Source organism: Dipodomys merriami, unplaced genomic scaffold, assembly GCF_024711535.1.
Source record: "Dipodomys merriami isolate MVZ:Mamm:240054 unplaced genomic scaffold, mDipMer1.0.p SCAF_2, whole genome shotgun sequence".
Lineage (NCBI taxonomy): Eukaryota > Metazoa > Chordata > Mammalia > Rodentia > Heteromyidae > Dipodomys > Dipodomys merriami.
The window spans coordinates 49,850,206-49,868,470 of record NW_027203381.1 but is presented as its reverse complement, the minus strand read 5'-3'; the positions used below and the strand labels follow the sequence as shown (position 1 = coordinate 49,868,470).

At 41.1% G+C, this 18,265-nt stretch overlaps 1 protein-coding gene across 6 annotated transcripts in view; it reads left to right on the top strand.

Annotated features, from left to right (window-relative positions):
* Positions 1–18,265, top strand: part of Ldlrad4 (low density lipoprotein receptor class A domain containing 4) — a 433,987-nt gene that overhangs the window by 47,239 nt on the left and 368,483 nt on the right. The window contains exon 2 of one of the 6 annotated variants that reach the window (XM_070029587.1): positions 4,276–4,437. The exons of the other annotated variants lie outside the window; for them this stretch is intronic. The gene's annotated coding sequence lies outside the window, so the exon portion shown is untranslated. The remainder of the gene's footprint in view (positions 1–4,275; positions 4,438–18,265) is intronic. 6 annotated transcript variants of the gene reach the window in all.

The following is an 18,265-nucleotide window of genomic DNA, read 5'->3' as shown; positions in this document are numbered from 1 at the left end:
GAGTGTTGGAAGGTCAAGGAAGCAAATTGATCTATACCTTATATAAGACCTTGTGGTTCTTCTACCTGATTTAAACCTAAGTTGACTAAGCCAGGAAGCTGTAGCTCTTCTGACCTCACCCCTCAAATTTGTTCTCTGTGTCACCAAATTCTGTGATTTTTTAAACTTGCTAATTGTTTTTGATATGACCCCTTTCCTTATCCCCATGGTTACTGCCTTTAGTTCTTTACACTTCTTGCTTGGATTTTTTCAACAGTCTTTGAGCAGATTGCTGTGCCTCTGACTTGCACATTTTCTGTCCTCTCTTTGAGGTGTGTCCGTCTTTCCAAGTACTCTAAGACAAAGCTCTCAAACTGGAGAGGAACAGAATCATTTTCAGGGCTAGTTGACATGACCTGATTCTGATTAGACAGGTGCGTTTTCCTCAGGTTCCCAAAAGGATACTGATGCTCCTGATTTAGGATACCACCCTGAGAATTACCATTGCCATTCTACATGCTTGGCTTCAGGATGATGGTCAGACCTGCTTGTGTGTCCTGGGCTGAGTCTTGGGGCTATCTCCTCTCCATCTCCTCTCCTTCCACGTTCCCCTCCCCTCCCTTTCTCTCGCTTTCTTCAGCAGTATCCAATGATCCTGATGGTTGTACCTTTCCGTTCCTCTGCCTGGAGTGTGGCCTTCTCCATCATGTGGCACAAACATCATCACCTGGCTGAAGAGAATATGTTTTCCTCATTTGTGAAATATATATTGGAAATGTTTTGTTCTTCTAGGAGCAAGGAGTGGACATCTCTGTATCTTTCTAGAGCAATTAAATAATGCATATCTGAGCTGTGGCTCATTGAGAAAGGTGGGGTGGACAATAACATCTATTTAGTTGTTTCTCCCCCATGAGATATGCAAGAACTTGTCACTCATTCACTTGTTGGCAGGAGGTCTTCCTGTTAATTGGCAGTTGGTCACAGTCTGTTGAAATCCTCTCCCGTAGGGTGCATCCTCTAGGTTCTGTCCTGGAGAATTCTTGATCAGCAGCTCAGACCTCCTCTGCCAGCTTTATCTTGGCTCTCTAAGACTATCACCTTTCCCTAGGTGGTGGCCTCTCTTCTCTTCCACTTCTGAATCCTTTCTTCTCCATCCTCACTCATAGGTCTGACTGGCCTAAATTTAACCATCTGTTTTAAGAGTTATCCTTAAAGCTTGTTAAAATGCAGATTCCTGGGCTCTACCTAAAGAGATTTTTAACTCAAAAGGAGCTTGGATAGCATCAGGGATAGGCATGTGTTGTGAGTTGGGATGAAGAATGCCAGGCACTTGGGTAGAGTTCCTGTAGCTTGGGCATTGAATAGCACTTGCCCATACTTTATTTTTTTTATTTTATTTACTTTTTTTGGGGGGGGGAGGTCCGATCATGGGGCCTGAACTCTGGGCCTGGACACTGTCCCTCAGCTCTTCAGCTCAAGGCTAGTGCTCTACCCCTTGAGCCACAGGGCCACTTGTGGCTTTTTTCTTTTTCTTTTTTGCTTATGTGGTGCTGAGGAATCGAACCCAGGGCCTCAGGCATGCAAGGCAAGCGCTCTACCACTGAGCCACCTTCCCAGCCCTTTGCCCATACTTTAAAAATAAAGATGTATTTAGGATTTCTTTTTTTGGGCTCTCCCAACTTTCTACCAGAAACATAGAAGCCATTTTGTTATAAACAGTCTTTGTAACTCAGTTGACTACTCAGGAGCTCCTTGAGGTCAGGACTTGTGTTTCAAGAATTCTTCATGGAGCCTATTATACATGTGAGTGGAGACCATTACATACAACAAACCAAGGAAGGCACTAAACTCAGGGTTTCTCTTTTTCTCTTCTTTCTGGTATAATGCTCCTGTGTCCAGGGGCAGGAGAATCCTCAGTCTTTGATGGCTGAAATGTACATGGCTGAGAATCAATCGATCGATCTATCGATTGATTGTGCTGTTTCTGGGCCTTGAACTCAAGGTTAGGGTGTGGTCCCTGTGCTTTTGTGCTCAAAGGTAGCACTCTACTGTTTGAATCACTGCTTCACTTTGAGATTTTTGTTGGTTAATTGGAGGTAAGAGTCTCTAGGAGTTTCTTTTCCAGGCTGGCTTTGAACATTGATCCTCAGATTTTAGCCTCCTGAGTAGTTAGGATTATATGCATGAGCCACTGGTGCTTGGCTCTTATTTTTTTTTTTTAATTGGTAAAATGATCATCTTTAGGTCAAAGGAAAGCTACTGAAGTGAATTCTTCATGTTTGCATGGTTGGTGATAATTTTTACTTGAATAAGGAGAGAACCACTTAAAATGAGCCTAGCATCTGTTTTATCCCAGCCCCACAGTCCTGGCTAGAGACCTGTCTAGTCACTGGAGCCCTGCCCCCTCACTACCTTTGGAAGTGTCTTCAGAGTGTTATAGTTTCAATCACAACCTCAAAAGCTGGCAAATCCTTGACTCTAGGTAGACTGAAATGGACATATTTCTGAGTAATACTCAGTGTTGCCTGCCTGCCTTCCTTCTTGCCTGCCCTGCCCTGCCCTTTTTGGTGTGGATATCTGGGGCTTGTGGATAACAAGGACCTCATGTCCTCGTTTGGCTTTTCCCCCTTAAGGCAGAGCTCTACCACTTGAGCTACTTTTGCTAGTTAATTGGAGATAAAAGTCCATAGACCTTTCTTCCCTGACTAGCTTTGAACCACAATCCTTAGATCTTAGCCTCTTGAGTAGCTAGGATTATAGGTGTGAGCCACTACTTAGCTCACTATTGCATTTCTTATGTTCCAGTGAGATTGAAAATCTTTTATGCTGGCCGGTTCACTTTCAGATAGGATCTTTTTGTGTTATAACATCATTTTCTGTGTTATAATATAGTTTTCTGTGTTCTGGCCTCATTTTGATTACAATCAACAGAGTAATAATGGCAAGGGAGAGGTTGGGAAAAATATTCCCAGACTGCAATTCTGAGAAATTGCTTAGTTGTCTTCAGTTATACTTATATTTTCAAAATGTACTTTAGCTTGTAAAGGTCAGATAATTTTTTTGTTGTTGGTTGTTGGGCTTGAACTCAAGGCCTGGGCACTGTCCCTGTGATCTTTTGCTCAACATTAGCACTCTGCCACTTTGAGCCACAATGCCACTTCCAGTTTATTGGAGATAAGAGTCTCATGGACTTTCCTGCCCAGCTGCCTTTGAACCACAATCCTCATATCTCAGCCTCCTGAGTAGCTAGGATTACAGGTGTGAACCACTGACGGAGATCATTTTTTAAGAGATATTTTCTGTGTGCAGTCATGCAGAGCCATTCACATTAAAATGCCTTTTTTTGCTTTTAAATTGTTAGAGAAATGTTTGGTGCTTTTGAAACTCCATTTATGATCACTGGAGTTGTGTTTGTGTGCATACAGGCCTGCAGCATTAGCAATTATCAAGGGAGCAATCTGTCCTATTTATTTTAAAACCAGCAGCACCAACTCTACCTGTCACATGTTGTGGTGGAATTTGAGAGGAATGAAGACAGTTTTATCAGGATTGTGAAGTTTTCCAGGGGCATAACCTGTGTATGATAATTTACTTTCTAAAAACAACTTGTGCAGTGTTCGCATGCTTGAGGCCAGCTGTCTGTTTTTGCTCAGACTCAGCTCCTCCTGCCATGTAACTTTGAGATATACAAGGTACACTTGCAACCTTGCATGTAACACAGAAACTCCCTTGACTATTCTCATCTTTTGCTTTTCCAAGGGTTATACCTAGGGGTGGGGGCATCACTTTCATACTGGTTGACTCCCAACAAGCTAGAGTTGAGCATCATGATTTGCCTGCCCTTTTGGATCTTTGACAAACTAATGTGAGAAAACCAATGCATTTTTGCATTAATTTGTTAAGTTCTTTTACTTTTCAAGGTATACATGGAGAGAGACCTTCCTCAGGCTCAGGCCACAGTTCTGTACTTTGTTCCTTTATTCTTAGCACATGGCAGCTTATTTTGTATCCTTTTGATTTGCAGAGTATATTGACTCTGCCTTCTCCCTCAGTCAGTTTTAGATCTTTCTCTGTTCTTTTTCATTTGCTCAGTTTATCCTTCTTCGTTTCCCTTTGTGTTTCTTTTATCTTCCTTCTTCCCTTGCTTGTCTTTTCCTTACTCCCTTCTCCCACATCTCTTGGTCTTAGCAGACCTTGTCTTTGGAAAGTTGGCCAGTCACATTATATGCCAACATCTGATGGCTGTAATTATTTTCTTTCCAAAAATTTCAGTTATTTAAATATCTTTACTCTTAGGATTCTGCTATGGATGAGTTTCATCTGAGGATCTGAAAGCTTGGTAATTCCTGGTGTTTAGTGCTGCTGAAGACATGAAGAAATAATCCAGCAGATGAAGACATGAAGAATAATCCAGCAGATGCACAATGTTCTGCTTTCCAAAGTAACCTGCCAAGCTGAGTATGGTGGTGCACATTTGTAATTTCAGCTACTCAGGAGAGACTAGAGGACAATGAGTTTGAGACCAGTCTGGGCCAAGTTAGAGAAACCTATTTCAGAAACAAAATCTGAAAAATAAATAGCTGGAGGTGTGACTCAAGAGGTAGAGTGCATGCTTGGCATGTTCAAGGCCCTGGCTTTAATCCCCACTGCTGGGAAAATTTTTACTCTTCTATGTAGTATTTAACAACTGAAGCATTACTTCCTGCCCTGGAGTATGTTTTTCCCTGTAATGTGCTATTACTTTCCTTAGTCACTTCAAGTATTTCCCCCCCTTTAGCTTTCTTTTCTCATACTTTTGCTCTTAACTTCAGATTGAACAGCTTTCTTAAAGGCTAAATTAAATACACAGGAAAACCCTAAACTGTTTAGAAGCTATGCAGTGTTATATTATAAACCTGTAAAAATTCTTAACACAGTTAGTGGTTTGGATGGATTTTCATGAGAACTCCTTCAGCTAAAAGGCAGTAAAACAAATGCCTTAAAATAACCAAACTTTGGCTTATAACAAGGCCATTGTTTGGCAGTGTCCACCTTTTAAAAACTTTCCGGAGGAGGAAATGATTCTGAGACTCAATAATGATTTTTAAAATAAAGATGATAAATTAACATTGACATTATTTGCCAACAATTGATTTATTGTTTCCCAACTTTCTACCCCACATTCTGAATAAATTGGACTATGTGGAGAACTAGAAGATTAGCTTTTTTAAAAAATTGAAATTGGTTTTGCAGAAGTGGAAATTTGGCAGCAAGTATGGAAACTAGAAAATCAGTTTACAGTGTTCTGGGCTTCTTAGTTTAATGAAACTCGCAAGAATGAGGAAAGACTTTGAATACGAGGCTGTGTCCTTGGGTAAGCTTTTCCTTTTCTGGAAGTTTATTTTTACCCTTATTTATTCAGTAGCATTTGGAACTGTATGTCTGGGCTTTACTTTGTTAATAGTAGTCTCCAAGATGGGCAGATTTCTCTAATAATTAAGGAATCTAATAGTTTAACTCCAATAGTTACCTTTTTGATAGTTTCCATGAACAAAATGATAATGGTATAGAATGAAGAGGAATTTAGGAATTGAAAACCAAACCAACAAACCTGTCATCCAACAGAATGTGAATAATTGAGCTATACGACAATGCCAGTCTGTGCAAGTGTATTGAGTTGAGCTCTGAGGACACAGTAGAAGCATGTATATATTTATGATAAGATTTTTAGTTAATATAGGAAGATTGGAGACTACCTATGTTCTATCATTTTTCTCCCTGAGGTAAGATGAGGGGAAGCCCATTGGAAAGATGACTTCAGTTGGCATCATTAGTACATATTTAATAGCCTGCTGGAGCCCCAGGAAGTCTACTATTTGTCTGAGTTGCTAGTATATGAGCTCCTTCCAAACAGATATTTCCTTTTTATCTAGATTGTTTATGTATGTCTGTACTAGGCTTGGTCTTGATTTCACAGGTGGTATCTTTGATGCATTCTTCCCTTTCCTTAGTGTTTCTTTGGGTGTTTTGTGCTCCAGTCTTCCCAGGTTTCAATGGGAAGACATGCTGATGGACATGTCACCTAAACATCTGCTTACAGTAGGTTTTTGTGCTATGGGTTTGAATGTGCACCCTTAGGAGAGTTGAGACTATATTAATCTGCAGTGGAACCAAGGGCCTGTAGTGCTTTTCTTACTGGACCAGCTAGTACGCCCTATTTCCTGGGAGCTTGTTAGAAACACAGAGCCTTGGTGCCTGCTGCAGACCTCCAGCATCCTGCCGGCCTGCTTTGGAGAGCAAAGATGTGTCAGGCCTATTGGAATGGCCATTTACAAGCTTATTAAAACAATAAAAGCTGAGGCAAAGATACTTTAGCAGTAAAAATTTTTTTCATTGTTATTTCAGAATATTGGATTCCAGACTTTATTTGAAAAGTTCATGCACAGATAGTACAGATGGGGTGGGTTCTGTTTGGCTCCAGCAGAGAACATTTAGCTCCTTTCTGCTTTCCGGTTAGTTCATGAGTCTTACAGGGCTGTGCTGGAAAGGATCATCCTTCAGGGCATCTGTAAAGTTTTACTGGTACTTTAGAGCTTGCTCTGCTCTGCAGGCCCAAACTAACTCATGACTGTGAAATCGTTCTAGTAGATCACAACCAGCACTGAAATAATGATCTGTAATAGATGCATAGAGTATATTTCAGACTGTAAGTTCAAGTTTTTTTTTTTTTTTTTCCGGTCCTGGGCCTGAACTCTGGGCCTAAGCGCTGTCCCTGAGCTCTTTAGCTCAAGGCAAGCACTCTACCATTTGAGCCACAGCACCATTTCTGACTTTTTCTGCTTAGGTGGTGTTGAGGAATCAAACCCAGGGCCTCATGCATGCAAGGCAAGCACTCTACCACTGAGCCATCTTCCCAGCCCTCAAGTATTTTTTTAAAAGAAATTTAAGTATGTTTGTGTGTGAGTGTGCGTATGTATATCTGCATAAACATATATATATATATATATATATATATATATATATATATATATGCACATATAGCATTAAAATGTTTTCAAGTACAAAAGGGCTTACATTATGAGGAGACTCTGAAAGGAAATATTAAGACAGTCCAAACAGGGTGCTGGTGGCTCATAACTCCTAGCAACTCAGGAGGCTGAGATTTGAGGATCGAAATTTGAAGCTAGCCTGGGCAGGAAAGTCCATGAAACTCTTATCTCTACTTACTACCCAAAAAGCTGTGGAGCTGTGGCTCAAGTTGTAGAGCACTACACTAGCCTTGAACAAAAATTTCAGGGGCAGCACCCAGGTCCCAAGTTCAAGCCCCAGGACATTCTGTCTGTCTATCTGTCTGTCTGTCTGTCTGTCTGTCTGTCTTTCAGACACACACACACACACACACACACACACACACACACACACACACACACACACACACACAGAATCCAAATAAATTGGTTGAAGAATGACCACGTGCAAATATTTATTACTGCCTGTTTACCAAATACATTTCTAGACATCAACATATGTAGCCATTTTGCCATTCAGAAATATTGGGAAATAGGGCATTATTATTTTTAAAATTACTCTAAATAACATATAATAATATTGCCAGATAATTTCAATACAATAATACAAATATTCAGAATATAATGAGGTTTAGTTAAGACTACAATGATTTTGAACCAAATTTATTTTATTGCGAATTTAGGGAAGGATCCTTTGAGTTCAAAGAATGCGCATTCCTAAGTTTCCATTTGAGGCTCCAAATGTGCTTTCTTGAGAACTTAATCTCCTAAGTCTTTATGAAATGAAGACCTTAGTTACAATCAGAGAGGGAAAAGTCGTATTTTTGCCTCTTACTAGACTTATTCCTCTTATAACATGTTCAGCATCTGGCACAGTCTTTGGCATGTTTGGCATGCAATAGGTTCTTGTTGAATGAATACTTGACATTTCTGTTGGGTAAAAGGTAGGTGTTTACAGTTGTCCCCAGGGCCCCACGGAACCCTCCATGTTCTTTCTGACAGCATCTCCTCATACTTTTGCCCTTGTTCAGTCTGTGGCCGTGCCACTTCCTTGCTCTTGGGCCTTTCCCTGGAATGTTCTTCCTTTTCTGCCACTTTCTCATGAAGTCTCCTCTAGCCCCACTTCCTACAGCCCTGCACTAGCAAGCCCCCATGTCTGCTCTTTCCCTGCTCTTCTACCAGACATTTGGCACTCTCTGGCAAACTACTTTATTGAAGTAGTACCGTTCAACTCTCCACTATTCCTTTCTAGCTTCAGAGCGCCAGCCTCTTTTTGTTTTGCTTCCATGTGGCCAGGGCCTGGGCACTCAATGTGACTTGCTGACAGATTGAATAGGCCAATGATTTCAAAGATGGATTTGGACATACTTTGGTTTCCTTTTACTCCTTTATATAACTTGGTCACTTCTCTAGACTTTTCCTGGCACTTAGTATCTGCTTTCCAGTGGAACCAGGGATTCAGCATATGGAAACAGCTCTCTACAGAAAGTTTTGTCTATCTGTAAAGTTTTAATATCATTTAGTCAAATGATACAGATTATTATGCTTGTCTTTGGAAACCAGTCTTGACATTTTTTTTTTTTTTTTTTTGTCGGTCATGGGGTCTGAACTCTGGGCCTGGGCACTGTCCCTCAGCTCTTCAGCTCAAGGCTAGTGCTCTACCACTTGAGCCTCAGCCCCACTTCCAGCGTTTTCTGCTTATGTGGTGCTGAGGAATCGAACAGAGGGCCTCATGCATGCAAGGCAAGCACTCTACCACTGAGCCAACTTCCCAGCCCCAAGTCTTGACATTTTTGTATCGAGAATAAACTTAGCGATGTGTGCCTTGTTTTCCACATTAAATGATTAGGTTTTAAGAGAAATAACAACTTAGTTCTTGTTTATTTTTTGATAGTATGGGGTAGAAAAATATTGCTGCTTTGCCAAACCTGAGACTCTGCTATGGTATCTGAGATATCTTGACTGTGCCCTCCTACCATGACACAGAATCCATGCTCAGCTCTGCTCATTCATTCATGGAAATGACCAGGAAGGCTTGAAAAATGTCTACTCATTACTATTTCCAAATGAAATAACAAAATATCCTATAACAAAAACATAACATAGTGGCAGGGTGCCAGTGGTTCATGCCTATAATCCTAGCTACTCAGGAGGCTGAGATCTGAGGATTGCGGTTCAAAGCCAGCCCAGGCAGGAAAGTCCATGAGACTCTTATCTCCAATAGCTACTAGCAAACCAGAAGTGGCACTGTGGCTCAAGTGGTAGAGTTCTCGCCTTGAGCTGAAGAGCTGAGGGACAGGGCCCAGGCCCAGAGTTCAAGCCCCACGACTGACACCCCCCCCCCCAATATAGCATAGTTTTCAATATAATTTCCAAGAATTAGGTGTATATAGGTTTGATATCTTAGCTATGATTTATTATAAACATTTGTTTAGATTTATGCATGGATCTGATTGTAGGGTGAAGAAGGTTCAAATCTCAGCTTTGCCTCATAATTTCTATGTGCCATGGACAAGTGGCTTTGATTCTTCAGACTTTTTTCATGTGTCAGCTGAGGATAATACTAGCATAGAATTTTCTGTATCAAATGAGGGTAGCATATGTAAAATGTTAAGGTATTGAGCAAATACTAAATGAATATTGGCATCATCATCATCATCATCATCATCATCATCATCATCATCATCATCATCATCATCATCATCATCATCATCACTGTTACCTGGAAGTGAATAACCAAGGTCCTGATTTGTTCTTACCACAGTTAAAGTGCTCCAAAAAGACAAAGATGAGTGAATAGGATATTTGAATTAGCAATTAGAATCCTGGGTATGTGTAGTACATGACAATTGAACAAAGGGTCTTACTTACTGTCTGACAGGCAATTTAAGGCCCTGAAGCCCAGTGCTGAGCAGGACAGGCCCAGGGTGTTAGGACACTTACATTTAGGATGTCAGTGACAATTTCATTGACCTACTTGGTGTGTTTTGTCACAGAAAATGCCAGTGGCCGAGTATGCCATGGATGGGATGGATGGGGAAGGTCCTGGCCTTTATATATGGTTGTCAAGAACTTTCGCCTCTGTTCTTCTTGATCTCTTCTTTTTCAGTGTGACAAAACTTAAGCCTTTTGTCTTTGAAGGTATAAGATGTGAAAGATGGATGCTTGCTTTGAGTCTTCCTCTGAGGCTGCTAGTACCAAGAATTCCAGCTGTTAAGATATGGTTATATTGAGGAATGTAGAGCATAGAGAAGCAAGAAGGTCATAGAAATAAGACCAAGCAGATGCTAAGCAAAATAAATCCCAAGATAAGGACATAGAGGGTTTTTTTGTTGCTGTTGTTTTTAATGCATTAGGTGATTTTTTTTTCTTGTGTATGTTCTTCCCCCAACCCCTGTTGTCACTGTATTTGATTCTGGTGCCCTGCATCTTCTCCATACATTTTTCTAATTTGGGGAGGGGAAGGGAAATAACAAAATGCTGAAACAAGGATACAGGTTGACCTATTGTAACAATGAAATGTAGAAAGCATTATGTTGAAAACAACCTTTACAACTCAGGGGACAGGGGAGGAGTTGGGGAGCTGGGTAGGGAAGGGACGGTAGGGGAAAACAAAGGAGGGGGTAACAATGCTTGATAGGAAATGGACTCATTACCTTACTCATACAACTGTAACCCCTCTGTACAGTATATTTACAATAAAAAAAGAAAAAAAGAAAAAAATTTAAAAAAAGAAATAAATCAAGCAGAAAATATGGAGACAATCTAGTGGATGATTCCTGAGTTAGTGTCTGAGTGAGAATGTGCAGATAGTTAATGAGTGCTATGAAACTGAATTAGAAGGGCTGCAAAAGACTTCTTGGAAGAGGCTTTTTTTCTTTTTATAATGAGTTGTCTGTATTAGCAACTAATTCTCTCTGGTACAAATATATTATGCCCTTTTCATCATTTGGCATGTCAGTCTTTAAGATAAAATATGAAGGCACTACTTTATATTTTTTGCATTGACCTGCAAGGCATGTTATTGGTAAACTCCTAAATCCCAGAGATGATGTAACCTGTTGGAAGTCTACAGTAAGAGATGGAATGTGGATTTGAATCCAATACAGGCTTATCTTTTGGGCCTACTGTGAAGTGCAATGAATTTATGGAATTCCTGCCACAGTGATTGATTCCTGTTCTGGTGCGATATGATTACATTGGACTTAGGCCAGTATGCTTTAAAGTATGTAGACTGACCCTAGAGAATTCTTTCCTGGATTTTTGGAATATGGTAGTAGACACTATTTCTTGCTTAAGAAGCACACGGCGATATTGATGCTTTCTTATTATTTCCGGTTTTTCATTGCTCTCAAGTACTTTTTTTTTTTTTTGTACTAGCACTTCAACTCAGGACCCTCACACTTTTGCTGGGTTTTTTGCTCAAGGTCCATGCTCTTCCACCTGGGACATACTTCTGTTTCTGGCTTTTTGCTGCTTAATTGGTTAAAAGAATTTCTCAGACTTTTCTCAGCCTCCTGAGAAGCCCAGGTCAAAGCGTGAGCCACCAGGCCCAACTTAGTGCTCTCTTGGTAGACTTGTTAAAGCCTTTTCCATCCTTGCACTTTATTTTGTTGTTTACTTATCATTTTCTCCTTTTAAAATGTTTTTTTATTGTAAAAATAATGTACAGAGGGGTTACAGTTACATAAGTAAGGTAATGAGTACATTTCCTATTGAGGGTTGTTACCTTTTCCTTTGTTTATCCCAAACCATCCTTTCCCTCCCCCCTCCCGAATTCCTCCCTCCCCCCAAGTTGTAAAGTTTGTTTTTAACATAGTGTCTTGTACATCTTATTGTTACAATGGGTCAACCTGTATCCTTGTTTCAGCATTTTGTTATTTCTCTTCCCCTCCCCAAATTAGAAAAATGTATATACAAGATGCAGGGCACCAACAACAGTGAAAACAGGGGTTATACCTTGGGGAAAGAACATACAAAAGAAGCAAAAAAAGTCATATAGTACATTTTAAATACGTTAAAATCAATAGCAAGAAAGGAAAAAAAAAACACTGTGTCCCTATCTTGAGGTTTGTTTCACTTAGCATCATCTTATATGATCATATGTACTTAGCTCTTGACCTTTTCTGCTTGTCCTAGGCTTATACTAGTTATTGTAAATAAGGGAAACCATGGGACCTATGTTTCTTTGGGCCTGGCTTACTTCACTTCATATAATTTTTCCCAAGTCTTTCCATTTCCTAACAAACAGGGCGATATCATTCTTTCTGTTGGAGGCATAGAATTCCATTGTGTATATATAACACATTTTCTTGATCCATTCATCTACTGAGGGTTGGTTCCATATCTTAGCTATGGTAAATAATGCTGCAATAAACGTAGTTGTGCTGGTAGCTTTAGTATGGCCTTGTTTGTGATCGGTTGGGTATATGCCCCAAAGTGGGATTGCTGGGTCATAAGGGAGCTCTATGTGGAGTCTTTTGAGGAACCTCCATACTGCTTTCCAAAGTGATTGAACCAGTTTACACTCCCACCAGCAATGCAGTAGGGTTCCCTTTTGGCCACATCCCCTGCAGCATATTATTATTAGCTTTCTTTACTATAGCCATTCTAACTGGGATGAGGTGGAATCTCAATGTTGTTTTTTTTTTTTTTTTTTTTTTTTGGCGGTTGTGAGACTTGAACTCTGGGCCTGGGTGCTGTCCCTCAGCTCTTCAGCTCAAGGCGAGCGCTCTACCACTTGAGCTACAGCGCCACTTCCGGTTTTCTGGTGGTTTATTGGAGATAGGAGTCTCATGGTCTCTCCTGCCCGGGCTGGCTTTGAACCGCGATCCTCAGATCTCAGCCTCCTGAGTAGCTAGGATTACAGGCGTGAGCCACCGGCGCCCGGCTCTCAATGTTGTTTTGATTTGCATTTCTTTTATGGCTAGAGAGGTTGAGCATTTCTTCATGTGTCTATTGGCCATTTTTATTTCCTCTTCAGAGAAGTTTCTCTTTAACTCTTTAGCCCACTTGTTGATGGGGTGGTTGTTTCTTTGAGGATTTCTTGTTGGGGGATTTAATTTTTTGAGTTCTATATTTTAGAAATGAGACCGTTGTCTGTTGTATGGCTAGGGAAGATCTTCTCCCAATCCATGGGCTTTCTGTTGATCTTGCTAGCTATGTCCTTTGCCATGCAGAAACTCTGCAGTTTCATACAATCCCATTTTTCCAACCTTTCTTTGATGTGTTGTGTTTCTGGGTTTTTATTAAGAAAATTTCAGCTTGTGCCAAGGAGACCTAGGGTTTCTCTTATTTCTTTCTTCCTGTAATGTTTTCAGGGTGTCTGCTTTGACTTTGAAGTCTTTAATCCATTTGGAGTTGATTCTGGTGCAGGGTGATACATAAAGATCTAGCTTTAATTTTCTACAGGTGTTTAACCAATTTTGCCAGCACCATTTACTGAAGAGGCTGTCTTTCATTCATTCTATTTTTTTTTTTAGCTCTCTTATCGAAGAGTAGGTGGCTGTAGGTCTGTGGGTTCATTTCTGAGTCTTCAGTTCCATTCTGTTTGTCCTCAAGTCTGTTTTTGTGCCAGTGCCAAGCTGTTTTGATTACTATGACTTTATAGTAGAGTTTGAAATTTGGTATTGATATTCCTCCAGCACTGTTGTTTCTGCTAAGGATTGTTTTTGCTATTTGGAGTCTTTTATTATTCCATAATTTTTTGGATTGTTTCTTCTATTTCATTGAAGAATGAGGTTGGAATGTTGATAGGTATTGCATTTGAGTTTGTAGATAGCCTTGGGAAGTATTGCCATTTTAATGATGGTAATGCTCCCAATCCAGGACGTGAGAGGTTTTTCCACTTCCTAAGTTCTGATTTAATTTTCTTTTTCAGGTTTTTAAAGTTTTTATCGTAGAGATCCTTCACTTCTTTAGTTAAGTTAATTCCTAGGTATTTAATATTTTGTGGGGCTATTACAAAAGAAGTTGCTTTCCTGATTTCAGCCGTACTCTTCTCATTGTTGACATACAGAAAAACCATTGATTTTTGAGGGTTAATTTTATACCCTGCTACTTTGCCAAAGTTTCAAATCAGCTCAAGTAATTTGGGAGTGAAGTCCATGAGATTCTTTAAATACAAGATCATATCATCTACAAAGAGGGAGATATATACTTCATCTTTCCCTATTTGGATCCCTTTAAGTTTGCATCTTATTGCTGTAGCTAGGCATTCTAATAGTAAATTGAAGAGAAGTGGAGAGAGTGGACATCATTGTCTCATGCCTGAGTTTAGAGGGAGTGCCTTTAGTTTTTCACCTTTAAGTATAATGCTTTTCATATACAGCCTTCATTATATTGAGGAATGTTTCATGGATTCCTAATTTTTCCAGAGCTTTCATCATAAAGGGGTGTTGGATCTTGTCAAATGCTTTTTCTGCATCTATTGAGATAATCATGTGGTTCTTATTCTTGCTTTTGTTGATGTGATGAATTATATTAATTGATTTGTGTATATTAAACCAGCTTTGCATCCCTGAAATGAATCCTGTTTTATCGTGGTGTATGATTTTTATTTTTTATTTTTTATTTTTTGGGTCCAGTCGTGTGCCTGAACTCTGGGCCTGGGCGCTATCCCTCAGCTCTTCAGCTCAAGGCTAGCGCTCTACCACTTGAGCCACAGCGCCACTTCTGGCTTTTTTCTTTTTTCTTATGTGGTGCTGAGGAATCGAACCCAGGGCCTCATGTATGCAAGGCAAGTGCTCTACCACTGATCCACCTTCCCAGCCCGTATGATTTTTATTTTTTTTATGAATTGTTGAAGTCAATTAGCCAAAATTTTGTTGAGGCGTTTTGCATTGATGTTCATCAAAGAAATGGGTCTATAGTTCTCTTTTCTTGATGAGTCCCTTCCTGTTTTTTTAAAATACATTTTTTTATCGTAAAAATACTGTACAAAGGAGTTACAGTTACATGAGCTAGGTAATGAGTTACCATGGCTTCATAGAAAGAGTTTGGTAGTGAACTTCCACTTTCAAATTCATTGAAGAGTTGGAGGAGTATTGGTGTGAGCTCTGCTTTGAAGGCCTTGTAGAATTCAGCTGTAAATCCATCGGCCCTGGGCTTTTCTTAGATGGGAGGTCTTTTATTGCTGTTTCTATTTCGAGGCTTGATATGGGCCTGTTAAGTTGTTTTAAATCATCTTAGTTTCTGCATGTCGGTATTCATCCTTGCACTTTAAAACTTCTACTTTTTCCCTTTTGGAATCCTGAAGAGTCCCGCAGAAGCCCCTTGGAAGCGTGCACTGCTTTGGGGTGTGTGTGGGTGCCTGTACCCGTGTGATTGTGCGTGCTCCCCGCCTGCGTGGCCTCCCGCGGGGGTGGGGGGGTTCGCCTGAGGCTGCAGCCTCCTTCTCTTTGGCTTTGGCATTTAGAGGTTGGGCTTCCGACTTTGACCCCTGGAAGGCTGGAGCCAGCTCCAGGAGGCCTGGGAAGCTGCCGTCGTGGGGCGTGGGCAGGTGGAGTGACAGACCGCAGGCCCGAGTGGCTGCCGGGTCCACCCCACGGTGGACCCAGTCCACCGGTCCTGAGCTCCGGCTGGCACCCAGATCAGCTCCGGCTCCAGATGGGGTCTGGTTCAGAGTGCTCCACGGGGGCCGGGGCCTTGATGCAACAGGGGCCCCTTTCTGGCTTCCAGCAACATCCTCAAGTCCCGTCTCCTGAGCTTGTTAGAGATGGCTTGCAGAAGTGCTGTCACCGTCTCTTCTTCCCTGTGGGCAGAATGGGACGTCTCACCACAGCATATGCTTTGAAGAGGACTCTCATTTCTATTTTGAGATTAGAAAGTTCCATCTATGCCAGACAACCGACAGACAGCGTCTGACTTTTGAATCCCCTTGTCTCTTCTGTAGCTGGACTGATGTCTTCTGAGTGGTGTCCAGTACCGCCCACACGGTGCGTGTTTCCTCAGCTCGAGGGGTAGCAATGATGGGCGTGAGGCTTTGTTGTTAGGAAATGAAGGCTCATACGCATGGTCATGATGGGGCTGGCTGGCTGGAGGTCAGCTTGTGTGTGGTCACTGCTGGAATGGCCTTGTAGACTAGGCTGTGTGGAGAGGCAGCTGGCAGTGAGTCCTGAGTTGTGGCTGGCTCTTCCCTAGGCCAGGTTCCATGTTAGGGCAGTTTCCTGGTGCTGGACAGTTGTGCCCCAGAAAAGATGCACCTATAATCATTTTTTTTTTCCAGCATCAGTTTACTCCGAAATAACACAGCCCTTCCAGAGAATGATGCTAAGTAGTTGCTCTGAATCAGTTCATAATGATGTTATGAAATTATGAAAAGGATAAGTATACATGTGCATTTCCTGAAATGTATGTGGAAGTGTGTGTGATAAACATAGGGTGTGCTGGGCGCTCATGGCTCACACCTGTAATCCTACAAGAGGCTGAGATCTGAGGATTGTGGTTTGAAGCCAGCCCCAGCAGGAAAGTCCATGATACTCTTATTGGCAATAAACTCAAAAATGCTGGAAGTGCTGGTGTGGCCCAAGTGGTAGAGGGCTTGCCTTGAGCAAAAGAAGCTCATGGACAGCACCCACGCCCAGAGTTCAAGCCCCAGGACAGGCAAAACAACAACAACAAAAAAACCCAAAAAGGTGTGTTATTGTATCTGAAGTGGGGGTTGTGGATTCACCTCCCAACATTTCTTTTTTTTTTTTCTTTTTTCTTTTTTTGTCCGGTCGTGGGGCCTGAACTCTGGGCCTGGGCACTGTCCCTCAGCTCTTCAGCTCAAGGCTAGCGCTCTACCACTTGAGCCACAGCGCCACTTCCGGCTTTTTTTCTTTTTGCTTATGTGGTGCTGAGGAATCGAACCCAGGGCCTTGAGCATGCAAGGCAAGCGCTCTACCGCTGAGCCACCTTCCCAGCCCCCAACATTTCTTTAAAAAGTAAGACATAAAACATTAAGAATGGGATGGGAGGGACCTCTGCTTTCTTTCTTTCTTTCTTTCTTTCTTTCTTTCTTTCTTTCTTTCTTTCTTTCTTTCTTTCTTTCCTTCTTTCTTTCTTTCCTTCTTTCTTTCTTTCCTTCTTTCTTTCTTTCTTTCTTTCCTTCTTTCTTTCTTTCTTTCCTTCTTTCTTTCTTTCCTTCTTTCTTTCTTTCTTTCCTTCTTTCTTTCTTTCCTGCTTGCTTTCTTTCTTTCTTTCTTTCTTTCTTTCTTTCTTTCTTTCTTTCTTTCTTTCTTTCTTTCTTTCTTTCTTTCTTGCTTGCTTGCTTGCTTTCTTTCTTTCTTTCTTGCTTGCTTTCTTTCTTGCTTGCTTTCTTTCTTGCTTGCTTTCTTTCTTTCTTTCTTTTTAAAAATCAGTGTCTGTAAGACTAAATGTTCTGGAAGACATTTTGTGTTTTTTAACTCCCAAGTTAGAATTTGCATGAAATGGCTCTTTCCCCTTACTTCCAGGCTTCATTGTGTTTTCTGGGCTTCACTTCATGGGACCTAGTCACTAGCTGAGCAAATCCTGTTTCAGAAAAAGGAAGTCTGCCTGGTTTCTCTTAACCTCTTCAAAAATAGTTTTTTTTTCATTTGCTTTAAAGACGAAGTGAGGATGTGAAGATTAAATGTCCACGGACTAGTTGGAAGCCATTCTGGGCAGGAAAGTCCACGAGATTCTTGTCTCCAATTAACCACTAAAAAACTGGAAGTGGAGGTGTAGTAGAAGCAGTAACCTTGAGTGAAAAAACTAAGGGATAGTGCCCAAGCCCTGAGGTTAAGCCCCAACACCAGAGAGAGGAAGGAGGGATTAGGAGAAAGAGGGGAAGAGGGAATCTCCAGCTATAATAGTGTAGCTTATTCAGGGGAAGAGTACTTGCCTAGACATGATGTATGAGGCCCTGGGCTACCGTCCCTATCACCCCAAAGAAACCAACCAAAAAAGGCCACAAAACAACAACAACAACAAAAACAACAACAGCAAAATAAGGCTTGTTTCCTTTGTTGTTTCTTAGTCTTCCGCCTCTCAAGTACCCCTGTCTGAATGCAAGGAAGGTCCCCGCTATATGATAATTTTCAGAAACTCCACTTTTCCTCTTCTCTGCCTCACAGGAGCTCACTGGTCACAGGTATGTCAGGAACATATTATTAAGGAGATGGTTTGGGGTTAGTGAGATCATCAACCCCACAGGACCATACTTGATCTCTTTGGAAAGCCATGTGTGGATTCCTCAAATACTTTGAGCAGCAGGATACGTATATTAGGAACTCAGCCAGCACTTTTTCTGTGAGCTGCTGTGCTTATTCTGTTGT